Genomic DNA, 11,544 nt, shown 5'->3' with positions numbered 1-11,544 from the left:
AAAAAGTAAATTGAAAAAATATTCTTTGGCCGGGTGCGGTGGCTCAAGCCTGTAATCCCAGCACTTTGGGAGGCCAAGACGGGCGGATCACGAGGTCAGGAGATCGAGACCATCCTGGCTAACACGGTGAAACCCCGTCTCTACTAAAAAATACAAAAAGCTAGCCGGGCAAGGTGGCGGGCGCCTGTAGTCCCAGCTACTCGGGAGGCTGAGGCAGGAGAATGGCGTAAACCCGGGATGCGGAGCTTGCAGTGAGCTGAGAACCGGCCACTGCACTCCAGCCTGGGCAACAGAGCGAGACTCCGAGACTCCGTCTCAAAAAAAAAAAAAAAAGAAAGAAAGAAAAAAAAATATTCTTTGAAATTAAAAGCCATACAAACCACTGTGTCACTGATGAGTTAAAGAAACTTCCCTGCAAACCAGAAAATACACTGGAAGAAGCAATAGTTAAAATACTTCAGATCTAAAGCTGTGGAATGAGGCTACCTCAGTTCCAAACATATCAACTTTGGGAGGCCAAGGCCGGCAGGCAGATCACCTGAGGTCAGGAGTTTGAGACGAGCCTGGCCAACATGGCAAAACTCCAACTCTATTAAAAATACAAAAATTAGCTGGGTGTCGAGGTCAGTGCCTGTAATCCCAGCTACTCGGGAGGGTGAGGCAGGAGAGCCAATTAAAACCCAGGAGGCGGAGGTTGCAGTGAGCCAAGAGCCGAGATTGCACCATTGCACTCCAGCCTTGGCAACAAGAGTGAATTTAAAAAAAAAAAGCAAGGAGTTATTAGCTCTACATACCAATTTTTTTTTTTTTTTTTTTTTTTTTTTGAGACAGAGTCTCGCTCTGTCGCCCAGGCTGGAGTGCACTGGTGCCATCTCGGCTAATTTTTTTGTATTTTTAGTAGAGACGGGGTTTCACCGTGTTAGCCAGGATGGTATTGATCTCCTGACCTCGTGATCCACCCACCTCGGCCTCCCAAAGTGCTGGGATTACAGGCGTGAGCCACTGCACCCGGCCAAGCTCTATATACATTTATAGAAGAAACTTCTAATTTGAAAAACTCAAAGGTTTAAGTAAAAATGATCACAAAAAGGGAAGAACCTCCAGAATCTTGGGGACAGAGGGTGGTGTGGTGGGAAGAGAGGGAATTACTCTGACACCAATGAATCAAAAAAGTTATTAAAGATTAATTTCAAATGAATAAAACTGAAAACCAAGACTTACAGAATGAGACTGAAACCATGACAGGAGGACAACTTTTAGCCTGAAAGTAGCCTATGACTTAGAAATTAAGGCAAAAAAACTAATGAGTAAGCAGTTACCCTTCAGGTTAGAAAACCAACAGCGTAACAGTATAGGAGAGAGGGAAGAAATAATCAGATGGGGCTGAGATGGGGGATTATAGGGATGAAGGAGGCAGGAAGAGCATGTGAACTCTGTGCATAAAGTCACTCCCTAAGTACAGTCCCTGGGAGGAACATGGGTGCACAAGGATCAGGCTAGGTGTAAAAGGTGACAGACAATCCTGGAGGGTACATTCAAGGGTTGATAGCGGCTAAGAAAACAGGAGGGAGGCCGGGCGCGGTGGCTCAAGCCTGTAATCCCAGCACTTTGGGAGGCCGAGACGGGCGGATCACGAGGTCAGCAGATCGAGACCATCCTGGCTAACACGGTGAAACCCCGTCTCTACTAAAAAATACAAAAAACTAGCCGGGCCAGGTGGCGGGCGCCTGTAGTCCCAGCTACTCAGGAGGCTGAGGCAGGAGAATGGCGTAAACTCGGGAGGCGAAGCTTGCAGTGAGCTGAGATCCGGCCGCTGCACTCCAGCCTGGGCGACAGAGCGAGACTCCGTCTCAAAAAAAAAAAAAAAAAAAGAAAAAGAAAACAGGAGGGAAAGTCAAGTGTGGAGCCTTTCCTGTCCCTAGCATGGAAGACATCAGGAGCTGATGCGTGAAAGTGATAAACAGCATTCTCATCACAAAAAAAAGTCAAGTATTTGAGGTAACGGATAGGATAATTTGACTTAATCATTCCACATTGTATTGAAAAATCATAACATTATTTTGTACCCCATAAATATATACAATTTAAAAGATAGATAAAAATCAGCCAAAAAATTGAAAAAATATTCTTTATTTTTCAAACATATACAATTTATGGAGTACAATGTAATTCATCAATATACATAATTTTTTTAAACGCTAAGTCAATAAACACAGGAAACAGCGCCTTGGGAGGGAGAGAAGGAAAATGGGCACAATCTGCCCTTAGAAAGACACAGCATTTAAATCAATGCATGTGAGAACTCCAGGGTTCAAGACTAGGGGTCAGTCAAAACACAGCCTGGCTTATCACCTATAGCCACAGGATGGCACCAACACCCACTGCTCCAGCCTGAGCTGGCCAGAGAGAGAGAGCATCCAGGAAAAGTTGGAACTTCCCAGAAGGTCCTGAGACCTGTGTGTACCACACTGAAATCCACTGAAGAGGGCCCGATGTGAGGGGGAAAAAAAACACCGAGGAAACGTAATTTATTTGTGTATTTTTAATAAGATATTTAATACGTGTTCAGGTAGAAGTAGGTACAATGACAGAAAATAAGGTAGAGGAATGTGCTAGACCCCACAGATATGTAATGATGGACAATAAATGACATGATGTGGAGAGTTCGCCCACACATGCAGACTTCATATGTTCACATAAACATGTATATGCATGCATCACCCAGTAGAGACAAACTGCATTGACACTGTGAAGTCAACGAGCCTTCACGACCTAATCACTTCTTAAAGGCTGCATTGGTCATCGCTGTTGCATCAGGGGTTGAGTTTCCCATACATGAACTTCAGGGAACACACTCAAACCACAGCACTCCTCATGGAAACCTTCCAGAAAATCTGCGTGCCTGGCACTCTGGAATCCCTCTTTTCCACCCCTTCTCCCTGCAGCTCTAACATCGTGTCCCCTCATTATTTTCCATTTGAGCATAGGAAAGAACACTTTCCTACATTACACTTTACATTCCTGCATTACACATTACACAAAGAACACTACACCCATTCCTTATGAACCTTTCCTACACTAAAATAATTCCATCACTCAGATAGAAATTTGCAAAAATAAATTTTCATTTTTGACATGAGAATATAGTTTAATGGAAACACTAAAATACACAGAAAATAAAAATAATCACCAAAAATGTTCCATGAATCAAAGCAACACATAGAGTGAGATCTTATATCCTAAAATATATACACGTAAATATGTTATTTTAAAAATCAAGGAAGAAACATAAGGAGCTCTATACACACCTTTAAAAATATGCTGTCTAGTTTAATTCTAGAATTAATTTGGAATTCTGTTAAGAAAGATATATTTTAATAGGAAAAGTAAGTCACTAATGTATCAAAGAAAACAATCATTCTTGTATTGCAAATAAATGCCCAACCAAGACAAAAAGGCACGTCACATCTTATGGGAAAAGATGGAAATGAGGGTGAGAGGAAAACTGTGACCCTTGAATGTAAGACAGAAAAAAAATCAGAGCAGGATGTTAAGGAATTGGAAATGATTCTCCAAATTAAAGGAATATGAGACAGAAAGAGGAGAGAGGGAGGTAATAGTCTCCCTCCAGGGGTGTGGGGGTATCTCCCTTTCAAGGGGCTGTTTCCTGTATTAACTGACTCCCCATTAAGAAAATATATATACTGACAAATTATATTATACTCCATAAATTGTATATGTTTGTTCGAAAATATTTCAGAGAATTTTTTTGGCTGATCTTTATCTATCTTCTAAATTGTATATATTTATGGGGTACAAAATGATGATATGATTTTTCATTACAGTGTGGAATGATGAAATCAAATTAACCCACCCATTACCTCAAATACTTGACCTTTTTTTTGTGATGAGAATACTATTTATCACTTTCATCATCACCTGCTGATGTTATCCATGCTAGGGACAGGAAAGGCTCCACACGCCCAATAGACTCCCTCCAATAGACATTGGGGGTGTGAAAGTAGATGGGAATAAAGGAGGAAGAGAGAGCAGTGGGGATGTACATAAAATCACCCTCCAGAGCTGTGCTGTCCAATAAGGCAGCCACGTGCCACACGCGGCTGCTGAACACTTGAAAGACTGCTAAGGCCAGCCGCAGTGCCTCATACCTATAATCCCAGCACTTTGGGAGGCCAAGCCAGATGGATCACTTGACGTCAGGAGTTCGAGACCAGCCTGGACAACATGGTGAAACCCTATCTATACAAAAAATACAAAAATTAGCCAGGTATGGTGGTGAGCACCTGTAGTCCCAGCTACTAGGGAAGCTGAGGTGGGAGAATCACTGGAACCTGGGAGGCAGAGGTTGCAGTGAGACGAGATCATACCACTCACTGCACTCCAACCTGGGCAACAGAGTGAGACCCTATCACCCTATCTTAAAAAAAAAAAAAAAAGGTCTGGGCACGGTGGCTCACACCTGTAATCCCAGCACTTTGGGAGGCCAAGGCAGGTGGATCAGCTTGGCCTCCCAAAGTGCTGGGATTACAGGCATGAGCCACCACACCCAGCCTCTTTTTAACTTTTCTAAAGTGAGTACTAGAAAATCTAAAATGACTATGTGTCTGGCATTGTATTTCTACTGGAAACTACTGCTCTAGAGAGAAATGGTCTCTGGGGAGGCAGAAATACGAGAACCACAAGAGAGGTGGACGGAGGGAAGTGACAGACACATCTGGTGGGTACCTTCAGGTGCTGACAGCGGGAACCCAGGAGATTCGGGTGTAGACAGACCCTATCTATGCACAGCAGGAGAGGAGCATGGCTGACACTAGGGGTGCTGAGCTGACACACAGAACTATTCAGCTTTATAAACATGTGAAAAACATACCGCTAAGTCACTGACAACCCACAGAACAAATCATAACAGAAATGAGAAATACACTTAGGAACAAATGAAATGATATATAAATATCCAGTATGAAAACCGGCTGGCTTAAGAAACAGGCCCTTTCTCTCTAATACAAGTTCAAATTATAAGAGAAATGAGGGCCCAAATCAAAAACCTGAGCTTGCTGTGATGCTTCATTTCGAAGCAGGAACCTTATTTCCATGCTGGGTTTGAAGGTGCCCTCTACTGTCCCCTCTGTTCTTTGCCCTTTTTGATGAAAAGTTGCCTTTCTTGTTAAGTTAGAAATCCGTAGCAGAGAGAAGTCTGAGGAAAAACCAAATTTGAGTATTTAAGAAAGTAAAGCTCAAAATGACCTGCTAAAGAGAATGAATCTCGATGGAAAATATAAAACACTTCTTTATGAACATTAAAGAAAATTCTAACAACCAAAATGTTTGGAATTAGGGTAACTGAAATGGCAGTTTAATCCTTCAGAAGGAATTTTAATTTATCACTAACAGTACTTTAAAGCTAGGGGTAGAAAATTATTTTTATAGCTTTTCGCAAGCATTAAAGCTAAAAATCCAAAATCAGGTCTTTCTCTGATGGCAACGCCTCCTAAAAACAGAAGAAGCCTATAGGCCTTTAGCCTGGAAACTACTCAGGGAATCTGGAATATTTCCTTAGGGGTTATCTACAATTGAAACCTGGCAGTAGCCGGCCGGGCACGGTGGCTCAAGCCTGTAATCCCAGCACTTTGGGAGGCCGAGACGGGCGGATCACGAGGTCAGGAGATCGAGACCATCCTGGCTAACACGGTGAAACCCCGTCTCTACTAAAAAAATACAAAAAACTAGCCGGGCGAGGTGGCGGGCGCCTGTAGTCCCAGCTACTCGGGAGGCTGAGGCAGGAGAATGGCGTAAACCCGGGAGGCGGAGTTTGCAGTGAGCTGAGATCTGGCCACTGCACTCCAGGCTGGGTGACAGAGTGAGACTCCTTCTCAAAAAAAAAAAAAAAAAAAAGAAACCTGGCAGTAATTAAAAAAACAAAACAAAACAAAAAAAACAGACAACCTTGGGATACGGCTGGAGGTCTACAGGTGTGTCATTTTATATCCTGAGGTCTAAACAAGATGATTATAGCCCCTTAAAATTATGTAAACAAAAGGAGAATAAATTGGAAGAGAGCACAGATGAGTGGTTTACAGGGAGTACCTGCTTTTTTTCCTCTGGTTTTCAGGTCTCCTCGTTGCTGAGGGATCCAGCCCCAGCTCTAGACCAAGAAATGGGAAGATTTTAGAGTGACTAGTGATCTATCATCTACAATTATTAAACATTCTCAGCAGTTTATGCAAAAGATAACAAAACCACTGCAGATGGCCAGGCGCGGTGGCTCAAGCCTGTAATCCCAGCACTTTGGGAGGCCGAGACGGGCGGATCACGAGGTCAGGAGATCAAGACCATCCTGGCTAACACGGTGAAACCCCGTCTCTACTAAAAAAATACAAAAAACTAGCCGGGCGAGGTGGCGGGCGCCTGTAGTCCCAGCTACTCGGAGGCTGAGGCAGGAGAATGGCGTAAACCCGGGAGGCGGAGCTTGCAGTGAGCTGAAAACTAGCCACTGCACTCCAGCCCGGGCGACAGAGCGAGACTCTGTCTCAAAAAAAAAAAAAAAAAAAACCACTGCAGATAACTAAGACTAGGTAATACATATACTGTTTCCCAAATACCTACCCACAAGCTGAACAATTTTTTTTTTTTTTGAGACAGAGTCTTGCTACGTTGCCCAGGCTGGAGTACAACGGCAAGATCTCAGCTCACTGAAATCGCCACCTCCTGGGTTCAAGCAATTCTCCTGCCTCAGCCTCCCAAGTAGCTGGGATTACAGGCGTGCGCCACTACACCTGGCTAATTTTTGTATTTTTAGTAGAGATGGGGTTTTGCCATGTAGGCCAGCCTACTCTCAAACTCCTGACCTCAGGTGATACACCCACCTCAGCCTCCCAAAGTGCTGGGATTACAGGCGTGAGCCACCAGGCCTGGCCAAGCTGAATGGTTCTAAGCTGTTGGGATCATTGCCTCTATTACCACCATGACATCAGGTCACAACCAAACCATCAAGCATGAAACAGACAGAATGTTTCCACTCCTAATCCACTGTGTGGAAAAGCCCAGAGCTTACCCATTGGGGCGCTGCATCAGAAGAGGCGCACATGCACCGGAGTGTGCGTTTGAAGGGACCGATCAAACTTCCATCTCCACAGCTCCTCTGTTCACGGGCACTGCAGTCTGTGGCCTCATGTCCTTTGGGGGACATAGTGGGAAGGTAACCCACACACCAGTGGAAAGAGACACTGTGGGACTTTGCCCTGGTTTCTCAGGGGCCTTTTCTCTTTTCCCTTTGGGTTATGTGTAGACTTCCCCACTGTCCGCCTGACCACTCTCGTGCAGCCCAAAACCATAGCTTAAGTCATCAGCTAGGCCTTTCTTGGTGTAACTATTGAAAGGTGAGCCTTACCTGTTCAACCTCTAGAGAGATTCATCCAAAATCTGGACCTACAAGAACAAAAAAATAAGATTTGCCTGACGATGTCTGGCCTCTTGTGACCCTCCTTCAGGATCACAGGGCAAATCCCACTGGCTCCACGCACAGTAGTCACACAGAGAAAAAGACTCAAAAGAATCCACTTTAATACAAAGTCAGGGAGGGGTGTCCACCATGAAATGTTCAAGCTTGCAGTGGGTGGCAGAGGTAGTGGGTCCTGAGACTCCAGATCCTAGTGGAGGTGGGAGGTGGACATTAGGCTTTGAGAAGACATGTAGGCCAAATTACATCTGTGCAAACTCACGCACAATGAAATTTACACCAGTTCGGGTGAGGTGGTTTAGAAATGACAGAAAGCAGAAGAAGAGGCTGACAATATGGGCTTCTCTATAAAGTATGGGGACAGTAAATGACAGCAACAGTCCCGGAAATGTTTATAGCAGCATTCCTTCAATTAACAGGGCAAAGTTAGAGCAGTAAGGACCAGATGGGAGCCAGGCACTACCCCTGGGGCAACCGATGTAAACTTGGAAATCAGTCACCCTCGGTGCCGCCATTTTCCTAACGATGAATTAAATATACAGAGAAGTTTGTATATTTAACTGATGGGTTTGGCATCAGAAAGCTGATAAAGGCTGGCTCTGAATCTAAATAGCGGCTGTTGGTTTCCCAGGCATATACCGAATGCTCATTGACTAAAAATCACCCTCACTTGATAAGCGCAAAGAAACTCACTTTCCACATCCAAGTTATCCGTTCTGGTGGGTATTTGTTCTGTAAATTACATACAACAGAAGAAAAAGAAAATGAAAACTCAGGAAAGTAAACACACTTCTAAACTCATGAATGGTAAAATACAGGAATACAATCCCCTTGAGAATTCATCAGAATATCCAAAGAAAATGCAATATACATGAGGGTAAAAAGGCCATTTGGCAAAGCCTGCAAAGTGAGTCCAAAATCTGGTTTACAAGGATTTGAAGAAAAAAAAATTATATATATATATAATATATATATATTATATGTATATATGTGTGTCTCTGTGTGTGTGTGTGTGTATATATATATATTTTTTAGACTGAGTCTCGCTCTATGCCCAGGCTGGAGTGCAGTGGCACAACTTCAGCTCAGCTCACTGAAACCTCTGCCTCCCAGGTTCAAGGGATTCTCCTGCTTCAGCCTCTTGAGTAGCTGAGATTACAGGCGCCCGCCACCATGCCCGGCTAATTTTTGTATTTTCAGTAGAGACAGGGTTTCACTATGTTGGCCAGGCTAGTCTCGAACACCTGACCTCAAGTGATCCACCCGCCTCAGCCTCCTAAAGTGCTAGGATTACAGGTGTGAGCCACCGCGCCCAGCCCACCAACTAAGATTTTAAAGGAGTTACGAAGACAGAATCATTACCATTATAAAAAAAATCAAAACCCACTTTGGGAGGCCGAGGCGGGCGAACCATGAGGTCAAGAGATCAAGATTATCCTGGCCAACATGGTGAAACCCCATCTCTACTAAAAATACAAAAGTTAGCTGGGTGTGGTGGCACGCGCCTGTAATCCCACCTACTCAGGAGGCTGAGGTAGGAGAATCACGTGAATCCGGGAGGTAGAGGTTGCAATGAGCCGAGATCATGCCACTGCACTCCAGACTGGCAACAGAGCGAGACTCTGTCTCAAAAAAAAAAAAAAAAAAAAAAAATCAAAACTAGGATTATATTTCATAAAGGAAATCCCAAAACCTCCTTAGCTGGCTGTTTCTTTCACAAAAGTTACTCTATATATTATACGTGCCCCAAAAATAAGATTTTAAAGAAATTGGGGGAGAAACTGCTACTAAGGTACCAAAACCAGGAATTTAATTCCTTTAAAACAATTCCAAAGTAACTTGCTATGCCTTTCACAGAAACGTCTCAAAATAAGTGTTTCATTAAGCCTGAGAAGTTGCTGTTAGGACAATCAAAACTAAAAATTGGCTTATTTAGTAACAACAACAACAACAACAAAAAGCCATTTTAACTGGCTGTCCTTATCGAACATATCCCACTAAATAATACAACTGGCAAAAAGTGGGATTTTTTAAAGGTCGGGGAGCCATATTATAAACATAATGTAAACCAGGAGTTTATTTTATTTAATAAACCTAAACCCGGCAGTCACTCCCTCCCCTCGGGGCATTCTGCAACAAAACACCTGCTGAAAAATAAAAGGGTGTTTTACCTGAGTGGGCTGAAAAGTCCCCGTTTTTATACCTTTAATCTCTAGATCCTATGGGTCAGAGGTCGTGAAACTACATCAGACCCAGTCCGGGCGCCCATGAGACCTGTGGACGGCCGGGAAAGGGCCTGGACGCAGCCTGGGCCCCAGTTTCTGCCGTGGCGATGGCCGACTGAAGGCCAGGACTCCCCGACGCTGACCCTCCAGCGTCCCATGTTAGGCAGGCGCTCGGCCGCACACCCCAAAGTTGCTGAGCCACGATTCCCGCTGTGCGCCTGGATGGCGGCTTCTGACCCAGTGTGCGGTGGGCTCCTGGATACCTGGGGGCGGGCTTCCAGAAACAGTGACCAATGGGAAACGCGACCAGCTGTTAATAGGCAGACAGTCCGAATTCAGGCAACACAGAAAGAAGGGAAAGTGGTAGTCAGACTTAAGTAGACAGATCTTTTAGCCAATGGATGTGCAAGATAGGGGAGGTTTGCTCCATATTGGCCATTAAGAAGCGCTTGGGCCCACCCGCCTCCAAGTCCTGGGACGACAGTTCAAATTATGGAGGAGGGGGCAGGTGCTAGGCAGCAGTGGGAAGGGGAGTAGCGGGGAGTAGGGGGAGCACGAGATCATTTACCTTTGCCGCTCGGGTTACCAAGCCTGTGACTGAGAAATCGGTGTCTTCCTTGCAAGGTTTCAATCTGAGGCTCTTGGGAAGAGGGCAGAGTTGGAGCCTGATGGAAGCGCGGTGGGGAGAGGAGCGAGTGTAGGGAGAGTGGAGAATGTGTCAGTCAGGCGGTGTCTTTATTCCTGGCACCTCACTTAGCCTGCTCGAGTTTCTCAATCTATTCCAGGAGCACTCTCTTGACCCTGTAGGGGCCTGAAAGGGAATGTTGGTCGCCAGTGTCTGCTTTCTTGGACTGGATTGGAATTGGTCCCACGAATTTAGGCATTATGATACATTGTTGCTTTTAGACTCACTTGGTTTTTACATTGTGCTTTCTTTTCCCCTTTCCCTTCAGGAATTTAAAATGTTCTCTTTGCTCTATCTATTTAATTATATACGATTGCCTTGAAGATTTCAGCTTGAATTAAAATTACATATTTTTTTGCCTGTCTTTATTAATATTTAAAAATACTAAAATAACACATTTTCATAATGAAAATGAAATATTACAAATAAATATAAAAGAAAGGCAGTATTCCCCCTCCAGTTCCACTCTTGAAATAACGAGTTAACAAGATGATGAGCATCTTCCCATGATGTTCTCCACGATTCATGTATTTGCACACATACAGAAAGATATACAGTAGTCCCCTTTTATCCACGGTTCTACTTCCCACAGTTTCAGTTACCCACAGTAAATTGTGGTCTGAAAATATTAAATGCAAGATTCCCGAAAGAAACAATTCATAAGCTTTAAATTGTGGGCTGTTCTGAGTAGCGTGATGAAATATCTCACTGTCCTGCTTTGTTCTGCCTGGGATATGAACAATCCCTTTGTTCAGCAGATGCATGCTGTATGCGCTACCCATAGTCCGTGAGTAGCCAACTTGGTTATCAGAATGACTGCAGCAGTATCACAGTGCTTGTGTTTAAGTGACTCTAATTTTACCTAATGATGGCCCTAAAATGCAAGAGTAGTGATGCTGCCAATTTAGATATGCAGAACAGGAGCCCTAAAGTGTTTTCTTTAAGTGAAAATGTGAAAATTCTTCACTGAATAAGGAAAATAAGTCGTGTGCTGAGGTTGCTAAGATCTATGGTAAGAACAAATCTAGGTGTGACAGTGTAAAGAGGAAAAATAAATTTCTGCTAGTCTTGTTCGTTGAACAAGCTCAAGGTACAGCCACATGTGTGGTAAGTGCTTAGTTAAGATAAAAAAAAATTAAATTTGTGCTTGGAAAACA

General features: G+C 43.9%; 1 long non-coding RNA gene across 1 annotated transcript; it reads right to left on the bottom strand.

Moving 5' to 3' along the window:
* Positions 1-4,608: 4,608 nt before the first annotated feature.
* LOC115900850 lies at positions 4,609-10,394 on the bottom strand. Its single transcript, XR_004060500.1, has 6 exons — positions 10,271-10,394; positions 8,171-8,209; positions 7,409-7,446; positions 7,073-7,194; positions 6,106-6,163; positions 4,609-5,215 (listed from the first exon to the last, which is right to left on the bottom strand). It is a non-coding gene; the product is annotated as an uncharacterized LOC115900850 (long non-coding RNA).
* Between the last annotated feature and the right edge of the window lie 1,150 nt (positions 10,395-11,544).

Source organism: Rhinopithecus roxellana, chromosome 12 (assembly GCF_007565055.1).
Source record: "Rhinopithecus roxellana isolate Shanxi Qingling chromosome 12, ASM756505v1, whole genome shotgun sequence".
In the NCBI taxonomy this organism is placed as follows: Eukaryota; Metazoa; Chordata; class Mammalia; order Primates; family Cercopithecidae; genus Rhinopithecus; species Rhinopithecus roxellana.
The sequence above is the reverse complement of the archived record's forward strand: the minus strand, read 5'-3'. Positions and strand labels throughout refer to the sequence as shown.